Genomic DNA, 16,737 nt, shown 5'->3' with positions numbered 1-16,737 from the left:
TGTCAAGTCAAACCTCAGAACCACCCGAACAGTGCACAAACCGGGATTGAGAGAGACCTGGGAGGGCAATAGTGGGCTCCTCCCTCTTGGGTTACCACCCCCACGGAAGGGCACAAAAACTAGGACAGGGGCTGGGGTGGCTAGATAGATATCCAGCAACATCCATGAGGGCTGGATATTTGAGCTGGTTAGATGGAACTAAGCTTCAATACCCATTGACATGTACAAGAGCAGAATGGGATGTGGGACAGACTGGACTAGTCTGGCACACATACTGGCAAACCAGGGTAGGGGGCAGACCTGGTGGGGATTATTGTGGGTCGGTCTGACTAGCCTGCAGCCCACACTGGTTTATGTATGTGCTGGGCAGAATCAGGCTGGACTGCAACACCCATTGGTTCCAGTGCAACTCGGGACTGAAAACAGAACCAACCCAGCAATTGCAACCACCAGTTGATTGTGGTGATGGACTATGCTGGGCCCTGTGCTTGCTAGAACACACAAGAATCTGGTCTGGGAATACCTCAAAACTTCTTTGGTGATCTCCCCAATTGAAATGCTGGACTCAGAACCCTAACCAAGAAAAGACAGAAGACAGAACAAGTCAATCAACCACCTCAGCCATATGTTGGCAGCAAAATACTGGGCAAATGGAGACTCTAAGATGGACTATGCCAATCAGTGGATTCTTCAATGACTTCATCGTGCCTGGAGTGGCGAGACTGGCAGCGATTCATAACTGGTAAACTATCAAAACCAGTTGAACAAGTATCTCAGAGCATGCCCCACATCTGGGACTTCGGGTTGGTGGGAAACTGGGTGGGGCTTCTCCCTCAAGATTCCCCTTTACCTCGGATACATGAAGGAAACAATATGGACATAATAGTCTTACCCACTTCCCTATAGTCCTTGAACCCTTTTACTGTAATTAAGTATGTAAAGATTGTCAAAAATATAAAAAAGTGGGAAAAAAGATAAATTTAAGGAGTATTTTGGGATTGCAGTGACCCATGTTCTCCCTGGACCATTCACTAAAACTAATTGAAAGCAGGTGGCAATGCAGAAAGCATGTTGGTTAAAGTAGAGGCCACAGATATTCACAAAGACAGCCAGTTGCCATGCCAAGTAGAGTCTTAATTTAACTTGTGGCTGTGCCTCATACTCTGTAAGCCATTTTTATTTTTCTGTTTGAAATTATGATCACATTTACAAGGGTCCTTTAAAAAGTTAATGGATAATGAAATTAAAGAGGTTTGTTTTGGCATAAAAATTTTGAAATACATTAAGATGAAAGGTTCTTCAAGGAGTTCATAGGAATTACACATTATGAAAGAATTTCAAAATTTTGCACTCGAACTTTTCTTCTAATTCTGGTTCCATGGAATTTTTAAAAAAGATTTATTTATTTTTATTGGAAAGGCAGGTATACAGAGAGGAAGAGAGACAGCGGGGAAGAGATTCTTTCCATTGATTCACTCCCCAAGCGGCTGCAATGGCCGGAGCTGGACCGATCCGAACCTGGAAGCTCGGAACCTCTTACAAGTCTCCCACATGGGTGCAGGATCCCAAAGCATTGGGCCGTCCTCGACTGCTTTCCCAGGCCACAAGCAGGGAGCTGGATGGGAAGTGGGGCTGCTAGAATTAGAACTGGTGCCCATTTGGGATCCCGGTGCGTTCAAGGTAAGTACTGTAGCCATTAGACTACCGCACCGAGTTCTTCATGGACTTTTAAAAGCACTCTCGTAACATGCACACTGTGTGTGTTTTCATACGAGGGTACTTTGTGGGTATAAAAACAATAAGCATAAGGGCTCTGAATTCACTGTAAATAGAGGGAATAATTACAGCGCTTATTTTGCGAGGTTGCTGCAAGAATTAGAAGATATTTAACAAGGTTCTTAGCATTTGTTATGTGATTAGCCTTACAAACAAATAGTAGCTATTATTATTATTATTACTTGCCTAATGCTATGTCTTCAAAATGCTAGCTTTTTGGAACCAGTGTTCTTACATATCTGGTCAGGTTGCCTCCCTTATGGGTATATGTTCAGGTCCCAGCCACTCCACTTCCAAGCAAGCTCTTTACTAAATGTGTGGAAAAACAGCAAAAGATTCCCCATGTACTTGGGCTCCAGCACCCATGTGGGAGACCTAGCAGAACCTCCTGGCTTCTGCCTGGCCCAACTCTAGCTGTTGTAGTCATTTTTGGAGTGAACCAGAAGATGGAAGACATTTCTTTGCCCTCTGACTGTGCCTTTAAATAAGCTGAATAAATCTATAGAGAACAACTATCTTTGTGACTTTGAGCATTTCCCTAACTCTGTAAGTGCCTTTTCAATTTGACATTGATAACCACCTCCCAGTAAGGTTGTCAGGATTAAAGAAAGAGGAGCTAACATTTATGGAGCCCATACTATAGTATGTGAAACGACTTTGTAGGATCTGAAGTACCATCAGGTGTAAGATGTTATTGTGCACAGCAGCTGGTTGGAGGCTTCTCAATAGAAGAATAAAATTCACATTCATTTTGCAATCACCTCTGATTAAAATGCCACATGGGAAGCACAGACCTTTCATTCTGAAAAGATCCACATCCAAACAAAAGGTTAAATAGCAAGTCACCACTCTGACTTTGCCATCAAGCAGAAGTTCAATATGTCAGCATGTATTTATTAGGAAGCGCAGAGCAGGAACAATGACAATACTTGGAAATGAAGTGAACTTCATTTTAGGGACACTTTTCGATAGCACATCAAGCACCGAGACTGTAACACCTCTGGCACAGGTGAATTTCCTCCATGGGAGGGGGCACAGAGATAAATGATGGGGACAGGTAAGGAGAAAGGGAGTGCCTCAAGTTCATAGGGCCTGAAATGTTTGAATTTTGTAGGGCCACGCTGGCAATTCCACCAAGTCTTCTCTGTTGCATTCTGGAGCATGGCTAGGGAACATCTGGGCTGTGTGGCATATGAAACCTTCATCATTTGGTCTGGACCTGGTCAGGCAACCACAGTTGGGACTAGAAGTTAAAAGAATCCATAGCAGGATGATTTTTAATGTTATAGTTTTACATGGTCCATGAACGTTGTTATAAATCTACAAATGATCTTTGACAAAAAAATATTTCCCTGCCCATCTGGAAGCAGAATTCCTTCTTCAGGAAATTCTAGTCTTTAAGAATGCCATCTGAGTACATTAGGCTAGCCCCCTGTAGGGAGGTGATCTGCTTAAAGTGACGGCTTCATCATATCTCCAAATACCTTCCTGATGACACCTACATTATATTTGCCCAGACACCTGGGTGTAACAACACCCTGGTCAGGCTGAAACAAAATTAACCATCCCAGTGGGAGAAGAACTGTACCTGATTTTGCTTGGAGTGGTGAAGAAAGTTCATGAAGTGGGTGACTTATCAGTTTTCATCTTTAAGAAGTAATATGAAGTAGAAATTTACTTTCCAAGATTAAAAGCAAAAAAAGAAAATCTGACAGGAAGCAAGCTCAAATTCACACAAAGATTGCTCTAAAAGAGAAGAGGAAACTTCTGAATCTGCTGGAACGCTCACCTAGGAAGGATCTGGTAGTGGGGGTGGGGGCGGGACTTGTCACACCAAGGCTGAACAACCCAGGAGGCTAGTTATACCTGTTAGGATGTGTTTCACCGACTATGGAAATACACTCTAAATATGACAGCAATATGCTAAAAGCTAAGTTATGGAATAGTGGTTCTTGGTCATGAGTGCACACAAAAATCATGTAATATTTTCATAGTTCATAGAAACGCCTGTTTTCATGCCGATCACCCAGGTTTTAATGCTCTACAGGTTCTGTATGAAGGCCAGCAATTGAACAGATTTTTAACAACCACTCAGGGTTCTGGAATGTGCAGCAGGGAGTGAGAGAGCAGACTGTGCTCTGAGTTAATGGGCACCAGCAGTGAGCAGCCCCCTGCTCACAGCCTCTGTCCTCTGGGGTGCACAGTGCACTGGGATGCTCCAGACAGCACAGTGCCATCTCTCGTCTTGTCTGAGGCTTGGGTATATGAGCAGATCTCATGCCATGTTAGGATGACTATCTTCCAGAAATTTAAAAAGAATTACAAATGCTGGTGAGGATATGTAGAAAGGGAACCCTAATGTACAGACGGTGGGAGTGTAAACTGTTCCAGCCATTTTGGAAGACAGTGTGGACATTCCTCAGAAGTATAAAAATAAATCTACCTAATAATCCAGCCATCCTAATCTTGGGAAGATACTCAAGTGAAATGAAGTCAGCATATGAAAGAGCTACCTGTACCCCATTGTTAATAGCCTGAACTCACAAAATGGACTCATTTTGTGTCCAATATGCACTCAACAACAATATGGACTCAACCAAGATGTCCATAAACTGATGACGAGATGCAGAAAATGTTATTAACAGTGGAATACTACTCAGCTGTAAGAATTTGTTCTATTTATTGCAACAAAAGGGATACAACAGAAGATTATACATAATGAAAAAAAAATGCTCCCCCCTCAAAATCACATCTTTTCTGATTTAAGGTAAAGAATAATAACTCAATGTATAAGAATGAACTTGACATCCTGTAATTTGTTACTTATAGCTCCTCTAAATACTTGTGGAACAATATACCCATTTTTCTACATTTCACTTGTTGAATACAATATGTGGTAGAGCATTCAACCTGTGATTATAAAGTAAATCAAAGTATGCTATAGTAAGAAATTAAAATTTTTAAAAGGAAAGTAGTGTTTTTATATTCTTTGAATCACATTTATGAAATATATGAAATCTGTTTTTATGTTAAATAAAACCAATGAAAAATCTATATCAAGAAAAAATATTTTCAACAGAAAAAATGTAAATATTTATGGGGTACCATATGATGTTTCAATGCAAAAGCCATTGTACAATATCCAATCATATCAAATTTACCTATTTCCTTAAACATTTAATATCTCTTCATAATGAAAATTACCAAAATATTATCTTGGATGATTTACTCCCAATTTTTTTGACTCCTGGTACAAATAAGTTCCTGCTAGTCTTTATCTGCCAGTTTATTGAAAATCACCAGATGTTTCTGACTCCTAGTGGGCAACCAGGCTTAAGCCCCAGGTCCTCACAAGTACCAGTAACCCTGCAAAATGTATGATGGAGAGATCTGCCCTTCTGTCTCCCTGTCTACAGCTCAAAGGCTAATATGGCCTAAGCGAACATGGGAAGCAACCAATCCACCAACAAAGTTGTTTTTCCTGCCAGTGTCCTGAGAGTGAGCCCTCAGTAAAGGTGACCTGGCCAAGCCGTGGTGTTCTTGTTCATTCTCAGTGTAAGAACTCTTCAAACCATGCTGTCGAAATCACTTCAAATCAATTATCCTCAGACTCCACATCAATCAATCAAGAATAATATATTTGTGATTGCTAACACAGCCTATTAATTGTCACTCACTCTACAAGGTTTTTTGGGTGTGCCCCTTAACCAAATCCTCAGAGAGAAGATTGCTACCTCCTATGGATTCCAGAAAAAGCTGGAGTGTTAGCACACACTGTTAATAAATGCTGTGCTCTCCAAGGCAGGAAGCCATTGTATGAATAGTGACTTTCATTATCAACTCATAATGTTTACAGAAAGAACAACCTTACCTTTGCACTGTCACTATGGCAAGAAGGAATAAGCACCTGCTTTGTCAGCACCCATGACACTCTGTTGTGCTCTCTTTCTTCAGAAAAGCTGTTTCTTTTTGATAGGCTATCAATCTCAGCCCCTAGGCAATTGACTTTCACCTATGTTGATATGGAAAATCAATCTGATTTCCCAGAAGGCAGAGTAACTGTTACCAAGGGTGACAGAACAACTGCAGTGGCTTTTCTTCAGGGCTGACTATAAAGGACTTGGACGGCTTTGGATACGTTTATTTCTCTGCTCTGCCTTCAGCTCCTCTTCTGGCCAATTTAGGTAGAAAACTCTATGAAAATGACTGTCATTAAAGAGAAACTTTTGCAGAAGTTTAAGCTAAAGAAATAGAGGAAATTATGCGGCTTCAGCTTCTCACGTAACTGTTAGATTTAGCCTAAAGCCCAGCTTAACACAGTTCAACTCTCTTGCACACACAATTTCTGACAGCAGACTATAGCACTGCAGCAGTGCACTTATAATCAACAGAGGGTTCATTTCTATGAAGTTTTGATTCATTCTGAAACAGTGCTAATTTGGCCTTCTGTGTCCTTTAGAACATTTCTTCCAGTTACTCGTGCATTTACTTTCTCCCTGGTGAAACCATGCCTAGATGGTACTAACTTGCTTAAATAACCTCTACTTTAAGAATCTTCATCTCTGGTCTGTTTATTCCATTGACCATCACAGACATGCTTTGTTCCAGACATTTCTTTCTATATCCCAAAAGGCAAATATTGTATGTTCATATAACCAAAAGTGAACAAGGCCCAGAAAGGCTGAAAGTTACATACTTCATACTTGGCAGGCCAAAATTTGTATCTGGGTCAGAGGACATCGTGTTTCATGTTTGATCTTTTTTATTCTACTCCAACCACAACCTTTCTGCTTGGCTCCCATATTCATCTTCTCTAACAAATGGCTTATTATTTCATATTCTCTCTGCCATTAATATCACCTAATGCCAGAATCTATTACACTGTGATTAGGTTTCCATAAGAAAAGACTTTAAACCAAGTGGTTTAGAAAACAAAATTTAATTTTCTCTCAATTTAGATACTGGGGAGTTCATCATTAAGGCATCAAAAAGAGCAAATCTGGGGGCCAATGCAATGGCTGAATTGCCTAATCTTCTACCTATAAGTAGAGGCATCCTACATGGGTGCCAGTTCATATCCTGGCTGCTTCACTTCCCATCCAGCTCCCTGCTTATGACCTGGGAGAACAAAAGAGGATGACCTGAGTCCTTGGGATCCTGCATGCATGTGGGAGACAAGGAAGAAGTCCTGGCTCCTGTTTTTGGATTAGCTCAGCTCTGGCCATTATGGCCATTTGGGGAGTGAACCAGCGGATCCAGCAGATAGAAGATCTTTCTTTTTTTTTTTTTTAGGTTTTATTTATTTTTATAGGGAAGACAGATTTTACAGAGAGAAGGAGATGCACAGAATAAGATCTTCCCATAAGAGATGAATTAACAGTGTGAACCTTTAATTAGGGAATCTCAACGGAACTTGAGCTGTGGTTATGCATCAAGGTGAAGGAATTCACCATGGGGGAAGGGTTTGGGGTGAAGGGGTTGTGGGGAATCCCAGTACCTATGAAATTGTGTCATATAATACAATGTAACTAATGAATAAATGAATATATATATGAAAAAACAAAACCAACAAAAAAGCAAGCATATACCAAAAAAAAAAAGAGATGAATTAACAGAAAACATGAAAGGTCATACATAACTGAAGTTTTATTACTGTAGCAGGGAGGCCATCCTCTCACAGGATGACGTGCCAAAACAAAGAAAGTGAGAGTTTTTATACTTTTACAAAAACATAGTGCAAGTGGTAAGAAAGCAAGTGCACAGAGCACAGATTAGCTGAGTTTCCATAAAGTCAGAGCAGCCCATAACAGTTCCAAACAAAGGGTAAATAAGTAGGTCTCTTGTGGGAAGAAAAGAAATAGGCAACATTCCAAGGGACAATAAAACATTAGACTCTGCTGTCAGGTCTTTGCATGGGTCCAGACCTATGTACAGCCTTGCATGGACAGAGTGTCCTCTGCTTTATGCCTCTCCTAGAATGTGTGCCAGGCATCCGCATCATCTTCCATCCACTGATTCACTCCTCAAGTAACCACAATGGCCAGAGTTGAGCTGATCTGAAGCTAGGAGCAAGGAGCTTCTTCCAAGTCTCTCATGTGGGTATAGGATCCCAAAAACTCGGGTCATCCTCCACTGCTTTCCCAGGCCACAGGCAGGGAGCTGATAGGAACTGGAGCATCCGGGACATGAACTGGTGCTCATATGGGATCCTGCTGCGTGTAATGTGAGAATTTACGCACTGAGCCATCATGCTGGACTTGGAAGATCTTCCTGTCTCTCCTCTGTAAATCTGCCTTTGGAATGAAATAAAAATAAAACTTCTTTAAAAAGAAGAAATCTCTTGCACAGTTTGTCTAGCTCTAGCATTTCAAATCCCTTTAGTGTTTCAGTGCGGAGTCAGCTCTCTCTTCTGATAAGGACACTACTCCCATTGAATCAGGTCCCCTTTTTAAAGACTTCATGTAGCATTTATTACTTTCTTAGGGGTTTCAGCTCTGAGTATAACCTAAGATTCAGTTCAATACATGAATTTTGGGGTAAGAGAAACATTCAGGTCATGATACAATGTATCCTAGTGTACCCATATTCCTCTCAAATTTCACCCAAACTGCTGATATGCAAAGTTACCAACAACTCCAGACAAATTGCATATTTTATCACTTACGAAACATCATTGTTGTAATTCCTTTTATGCTTTGGGAATTTTTGACCAACTCTTTTCTATTTATTCAACTCATTCTCACTTAAACCAAGTTTAATCCTATGCCCTCCTTAGAAGGTTTTTCATTTATATATATATATAATATATATATATATATATATATATATAATTGTCTGGATCACTATTGATTTTTTTTTCTTCCTCTGAAATGATTTGTTACCCACACAGATGACTGGATACAGGTTAGACAGGCTGTGTCTCACTGCCTTTGCCTCCTGGGATATATCTTTTTTTTGGAGGGGGTGTTAATTAACATTGTATTGAGTGACTGATATGTTAGAAAATGCGGGTACTTAACCACATCCTGTGACTACTTCATTAACATTTCAATTATAGTTTGTATACAACTGGCTTCTATCTACCTTTTTTTTTTTTATTATTTCCTTCACTTATCTGATGTAAAAGGGGATTTTAAGGGAGAAACCCCACCCAGTCTCTCACCAACCCCAGGTCCCAGATGTGGGGCATGCTTCGAGGGTCTTGCTCAAGTGGTCTTGATAGTTCAACAGTTCTGAATTGCCGCCAATCTCGCCGCTCCAAGCACAATGAGGTCATTGAAGAATCCACTGATTGGCACAGTCAATCTTAGTCTCCATTTGCCCAGTTTTTCACTGCCAACATATAGCTGAGGTGGTTGATTGACTTGTTCTGTCTTCTGTCTTTTCATGGTTAGGGTTCCGAGTCCAGCATTTCGATTGGGGAGATCCCCAAAGAAACTTTGACTGAGGTGTTCCCAGACCAGATTCTTATATGTACTAGCAAGTACAGGGCCTGGCACAGTCCATCGCCCCAATCAGCTGGTGGTTGCAATTGCTGGGTTGGTTCTGTTTTCAGTCCCGAGTTGCACTGGAACCAATGGTCCGGCCTGGTTCTGCCCAGCACATACTCGGCCCTCAAACAACCCAGTGTGGGCTGCAGGCTAGTCAGACCGACCCACAATAATCCCCACCAGGTCTGCCCCCTACCCTGGTTTGCCAGTATGTGTGCCAGACTAGTCCAGTCTGTCCCACATCCCATTCTGCTCTTGTACATGTCAATGGGTATTGAAGCTTAGTTCTATCTAACCAGCTCAACTATCCAGCCCTCATGGGTGTTGTTGAGTGCCTCTCTGTCTAGCCACCCCAGCCCCTGTCCTAGTTTTTGTGCCCTTCCGTGGGGGTGGTAACCCAAGAGGGAGGAGCCCACTATTGCCCTCCCAGGCCACTCCTACATTATGCACACTCCAGGTGGTTCTGTGGTTTAACTTGACAGAATTAGCCCCCAGTGCCAGCTTCTGCCAGCTGATGCTGTGGCTGAACCCACACAACCCTCACCCACTCTAATTTATGTTTGCACCAGTAGGAATAATCCACCCAGCCTGGCTTTTCCCTGATCTAGTCCTCATGAGGTCCACAGGTGTTGTAGCCCTGCCTATTCTGGTCTGTCCCCATCCCAGCTCATGCTCTCCAGTGGGAGTAGCTGTCTGGCAAGGGGACCACCCCCTTAATCCCCTGCCAGCTCTGCCCCCTCCCTTCCTGGTTCTCACATATGCTGGTTGGGTGCTGTGGTCACATCTGGCACAGGCAACCTCACCTTGGCATTCCATATTGTGTATGGCTTTTGTCATGACCGAACCTGGCTCAACCCACACTCTGTTCTGGTGTTCGATTTGCCAGTGGATGACGTGAAGTGATTCAGCCTGGTCTGCCCCTGACCCATGCCAAATGTATGCCAGTGAGAAACTTTCCATGGCCTATTCGGGACTGTTTCCTATCATGCTTCTTGTGCTTACCTGGAGGGACTGTGTCCTGCCAGAGGAGTTGACCAGGCTCCTCCATCAGAACCCCTCCAAGTGCCAGATTTTGCACATACCAGGGGGTCCATGAGCCAGCCCTACTCAGTTCACCTCCTGTCCTAGCAGGAACAGTGGCTTTACTAACTTGCTTTCAACCCGTTTTGGTTCTTGCTGTTGGATATTTCAGCCCAGCTATGGCTCATCCATACCCACATACAGCTCACATATGACTCAGTAGGGGTTGAGACCTAGCCTAGTCTGTCCCACATCTACCCTGGTCCTCCAGGACACCAGACTGTGTTGCAGTCTGGCCTGGCCTGGTGTATCCAGTCCCAGTCCACACTTGTGCCAAGAGGGACTACAACTGTTTCCTCGTCAGAACACAGTCCTCATTCCAGCTCGTTTGCCCCTTAGTGGGAATCTCACCCCAGCTAGGGTGTCCCCTTAGCTCCCCAATAGGGTCTATTCTCCTGGGATATATCTTACCAACAATCCTCACTGCCCATTGAGCTGCATTCTGGACAGTTTGATGTTACTTGCTGCTTTTCTCACATCATTCATTTCACTGATGTTCCTGAGCGTCACATGAGACTTTTGGAAACCCCTTTTACTTCCTTTGTTCCCACGTCCAAATCATTTTAAACTACGATTTTTCTTTACTTGTGTTTTAGTTTACTTGCTCTTTTTCCAAAACTATCATCTTATTTTAAGTCTATCATCTTATTTTAAGTCTCCGAACCTACCTGGATATAGTACTGCCATGAAAGCCCTCCTATTAATAGTTTCCATGTGTGCAAGCCAGCCAACCCTCCCACCCTGATGCCTTATCCTAGTCCTTCATGCAATGCTCAATTCTTTTTATTGCATATCCTCTAGTTCTTAAGTTTGGAGTTGTCATTTAATACAACTAAATCATAAATCCCTTTTGACCATTTTATGCTTTTAGTACAGGTACCAGCCTTCTTGGAAATTTGTTACTTGACTAAGTATCAAAATCATTTATGACTCCCATTGCCCATTTTAATAACAGACATACTTGTTCATGATCATTGTCAAAATATAGTCAACTAGACCTCTGCACTCAATTCCTGACCTCCAGGAAAATCATATAGATCTGTGGTCTGATCATGGAGCACATGTTGTAGGACTGGGTCACCTCAGTTGCTGATCCTCATGGAGGAATGCAGAACATGAGGGACAAGACATCCAGCTCACATAAGCCAACAGAAGACTTCCAGTACCTCATCAGAAGATGGAAAGAAGCAGTGTGAACAACATTCCAAGCCAGGCTCTATAACAGCCACCAAGTCCGTGGGCACAATGAGGTTAATATGGACAATGCACGCCTTAGAAAGAATTTCACATCTCTGGTAATAAAGCTGACAAAGTCAATCAACACCACTCAAATAACACCCTTGGAACATTCTTCCCCATATCAGCACCTTAAGCCACTGTCTCCTCCCCAGGTACTGATATAGTATGACAGCAAGCAGTGCAATTCATCCACACCTCCATCACTGACACAGGAGGGAAACCTGGGACATTCAATCACTCATATTCTCTCCCCAGCACTCTCCATATTAAATAAGAAGGTCCATGTGGGTCTGTAACCATCTTACTTTTGTGATAAATATTAAATTAAAAATATGTAAGAAACACAACTGTTTCTGAGCCATGTTTTACCATATTATTTGCACACTTTGTTCTGCAAGCTCATCACTGCTCCAACACATGCTCATGTATATATCCTTATTGCTGCCCTGTTCCTTTGCTATGGAGTCCTACACTGTCCTTTAACAAGTGTGTTCGGATTCAAGATATTCTAGTCAGTTTGACAGAAGTTGTTTCCAACAAGACAAGAATGACTGTACCATGGGGAAATAACATAATGCAACAAACACAAAAAGCAAAAGATGACAGAAGTTTTGATTTATGTACATTTCTTCATATTTCATGTAGAAAATGTCTGAATAGAAATTTGGGTCGTGAAGTCGGTACTCACACCAGGAAATGCTCAGTCCTATTTAACATGGGAGCTTGATTTTAAAGACAGCATGTAACCTGGAAACTATGCAGGACATTCCTAAGAAAATATTGGACTGACACACAATCCCTCAGCAGGTTTGACATGGTAATTATTCCCATTTTGTTTTGTTTTTAAATTGGAAACCAGATGAAGCAGTCAGCTTGGTTTTAGGAGCACATGTTATGCAAAAAAAAAAAAAAAACCTTTTACTTTAAATAACACTGTTTAGCTCTGGAAATTGTTCACACTACAGAAATCACATGAGAAATGAGGCAGGACCTTGAGAACAGATGCGTTTTAACCTTTGAGAATGTAAATTCTTTGTCAGGAATGGTAGGCCCACCCCACTTTTCACCCAGCATAAAGACTTGCCTGCTACTTTTTCCAATGTACTACATGGATCACACAGTAGACACTCAATAGAAGCTTACAATTAGATTCATTAGTGTCACTCTTGCTGTTGAGAACTGCAACCCCTCTCTAGTCACTCTCTCATTTCCTCATTTCCCCATCTTTGTACCAGCAGGCATCTGAGCACAGAAGTCTCACATTGTCATAGTTGACACAGCCATACTCAGGGACAAAGCACCAGACTGTCCTGTGTGGTCTTGAGCGATGGGAATATTGGCACTCATTTTCTTCATTCAATAGCAGCAATAATGCACTGAAGGCATATCCAATTAAGCTCCACAAAAAAATGTTCAGTAAGGAGGGAGCAGTTTATATGAAGACGTTGCCTGGGTACAGCACTTTAATAATATCATCTTACCGTCACATTACCATCAGGTGAGTGATAAAATCTCAAGCAATTTTTAAATTTTAGAACACTGAGCAATATTCATGTAGTGATCATCCCCTTAAATTTTCATAAGGTAGAAAGTAATTTAAACTCATGTCATATCTAGATGGGTTTTCTCAAAGTTATGAACAGGAAAGTCTCAAGTCTAAGTCATCTTTGGAACATAGAACCAGTTTCCCCAAGAAACAGTGTAACCCATGGTAGCTCCACTTAGGCCAGCTCCCAATTTATCTTGTAGCTAGGAATCAGGTGAATTAGATTAAATACCTTAAGTCTTGGGTAACATTAGAGCCTGCCTGTTTCCTATGACAAAGATGGTACCCAGGCCCCAAACCTCTGTTTCTATTCCTTTCAGGGTATAATATTAAGGTTTGTTTGGAGCAGTCCTCCCCACATTAGATTTCAAGACAGCAAGAGTAAAGCGACAAATAGAAGGCAGCTGTCTGAGGGCGCACCTGAGCAAGATCAGGTGTAACATATGTGAAGCTGATTGGATGTAATTGGTCCTTACAATCCCACAGCAGGAATGAAGCTCCCTTTCTCCCTACTTTTTTCCCTTCTCTTGAAAAAACGGAGCTTGAAAATCTTCTCTAACTTGTGACCTTCTTTATATTTTTGGTGCTTGTGTTCTTCCTTAACTCACACAGAGATAATACCCAACTTTGCAGTGCTAACATAATGTAGTTGGCACAGAGTAATATTTTAATGCATATTAAATGTATCAATGCCATTTTGCCTACTAAATTGTGTAGGGGTTTGAACACCTTGGCAGTTTTATAAGCAAGCAGCTTCACTACTGTAGTATGTCTTTAAGTTTAATGTAGTAGGTACTAAAGCAAAGTACAGGCAGCCCTGAAGACGAAAGAACAGAGCTGCTTGAAACGCAAGATGCACATTGTGCATGCTTCTCCCCCTTTGAAGGCAATTCTGCTGACCTTGTTTGTTTTTGGTTTTGGGAGTCTCCTGCTAAATTTTGCTTTCAGTACCAGCGTAGCTAGCAACCTTGCCCCACAGGAAATTAAGGAGAGCAGCACCCGAATGTCTACAGATGTCTACAGTGCGTCTTTCCTGGTACACTTATCCTGCAGACGGCTTTATGCCATGTTGCCTGTGAACAGCCAGGGTGTCCTGCACATGGGAAACCTGATTACACTGGGAGAACCCTTGTGGCTCTTGTTCTTCCAGTACCCAGTGTATGTCTGGCTACCCACTGCTTCAGTATTGGGAGCCTGAGCTGTGCTCTCCACAGCATCCTGGTAAAAACGCAACCCCTAGGTTTTCAAATGAAAGGCACACATTTGACACAGCACCACAAAAAGCAAGCTCGAAGTTTATCACTTACAGATTCTGAGCAAGAACGGCATAATGGCTGGAGACCGTAGTCCTCTATCCTTGCGGGGAAAAGAGGCAGGAATGAAGAGTCAGGCAGAGCCTGTACTCAGGGCAACAAGCAGTATATAAAGGAACAAGTGTGGGCCACTTTTTGTTCATGGCATACACCTGAGGGATCTATTTAAAGGAAGCGGCAAGAAAGCTGGGAGTCCATTCTGCTGGGAAGGATGGCTGTTTTTATTTTTGGGTCATTTGGATGTAGTGTGACACTGAAGATAGCATAATCAAGTAAAACCTGTACTCAAAAATGGGTGCAGAAGTAACACAACCTCTTCAAATGGAAGAAAGTGCCCTAATTAAGGTACAATCTTAAATTGTTTCTCGATCTGTTTAGCCAGAGCCCTCCAGCCTAATTAAGTGGCCTAAAGCTAAGGTCATTTGTCACGTGAAAGCACTGAGCCCGTAATGTTGTTGTTGTTGTTTTGACTTATTTTTATTTGAAAGGCAGATTTATAGGGAGAAGGAGAGACATAGAGAAACAGATTTCTATCTGCTCTTTCACTTTCCAAACTGCTTCAAAAGCTAAGCTAAGCTGATATGAAATCAGGAGCTTCTTCCAGGTCTTCCACAAGGGTGCAGCGGCCCAAGGACCTAAGCTATCCTTGCTGCTTTATCAGGCCATAAGCAGGGAATTGTATTGGAAGTGAGGTACCTGGGACAAGAACTGGCATCCATGTGGGATGCTGGGACTGGATGTGGAGAATAAGCCTGTTGAGCCACTGCACCAGCCCTTCAATCCACAATCCTGTTGCACTCATCCTTAACAGTATTTCCCCTGTCCAATCTATTTGTGGCAGATGCTGCCTGTGTCCTGCTAACATCTAGCCATATGGAATTTTCACCTTGTTTCTTTGTCTTGAAGGCTTATCAAAACTCACACATATCAAATTTCTGTTTCAAGTTGTTCAATACCAGGGATTCCTGTCTTGCACTACATCTGCTTTGTAGAGTTTTTTTTTTTTAAAGATTTATTCATTTTATTACAGCCAGATATACACAGAGGAGGAGAGACAGAGAGGAAGATCATCCGTCCGATGATTCACTCCCCAAGTGAGCCACAACGGGCCGGTGTGCGCCGATCCGAAGCCGGGAACCTGGAACCTCCTCCGGGTCTCCCACGCGGGTGCAGTGTTCCAATGCATTGGGCCGTCCTCGACTGCTTTCCCAGGCCACAAGCAGGGAGCTGGATGGGAAGTGGAGCTGCCGGGATTAGAACCGGCGCCCATATGGGATCCCCGGGGCTTTCAAGGTGAGGACCTTAGCCGCTAGGCCATGCCGCCGGGCCCTGTAGAGTTTTTTTTTAAACACATTGTTGGCATGGGGGAAACCATTGTTTTTATTTGTATTTATTTAAAAGAATAATTAAGGGGGCTATCTGTTGCTCCATTCCCCTAATGCCTGTAACATTTACATACATCCATTGCCAGAAATCAAAACTCTATCTGGATCTTCCACTGGGGAGACAGGGGACAAATACCTGAATCACCATCTTTCGGCTACCAGGGTTGCCAATAGCAGGAAGCTGGATTGGTAATGGAGGTGGGATTGAATCCTATTAACTCCCATGTGGGATGTAGGCTTTTCAAGTGGTGGCTTACCCCACTGGACCACAATCTCATGGATTTTTTTTAAGATTTAATTATTTTTATTGGAAAGTCAGATTTATAGAGAGGACAGACAGAAAGATCTTCTGTGTGCTGGTTCACTCCCCAAGCAGCCACAATGGCTAGAGCTGGGCTGATCCAAAAGCTTCTCTGGTTCTCCCACGTGGATGCAGGGTCCTAAGGCTTTGAGTCATCCTCCTTCCTAAGGCCACTAGCAGGAAGCTGGAAGGGAAGTGGAGTGGCTGGGATATGAACCAGTGGCAATATGGGATCCTGGCATATTCAAAGTGAAGACTTCAGTCATTAGTCTATTGTACTAGACCCAGGCCCATGGATTCTTTAAGTTCTATATCAACATGACCTTTTCCACTGGCCTCAGAGTTGGAGCTGTGGCAAGAACAGGAAGAGTCTTTCAAACTGACTGGTCACTAGCACTGAAATCAATTCTAAACTTTTATTGCTGATGCTGGAGAGCCTCATGAGGAAAGTGGATGATAGTGAGATGATAGGTCTGTCATGAGTGGTTCACAGTCAGACAGTGTACCTGTCCAGAAAAAAAAAGAGCTTAAACAGCTTAATTGGCTACAGGCTCTAAATTGTCACTGTTCATGGTTGTGATCTTTACCAAGTACTTAATGCCAATGG

This window comes from Ochotona princeps, chromosome 4, assembly GCF_030435755.1.
Source record: "Ochotona princeps isolate mOchPri1 chromosome 4, mOchPri1.hap1, whole genome shotgun sequence".
Classification (NCBI taxonomy): domain Eukaryota; kingdom Metazoa; phylum Chordata; class Mammalia; order Lagomorpha; family Ochotonidae; genus Ochotona; species Ochotona princeps.
The sequence above is the reverse complement of the archived record's forward strand: the minus strand, read 5'-3'. Positions refer to the sequence as shown.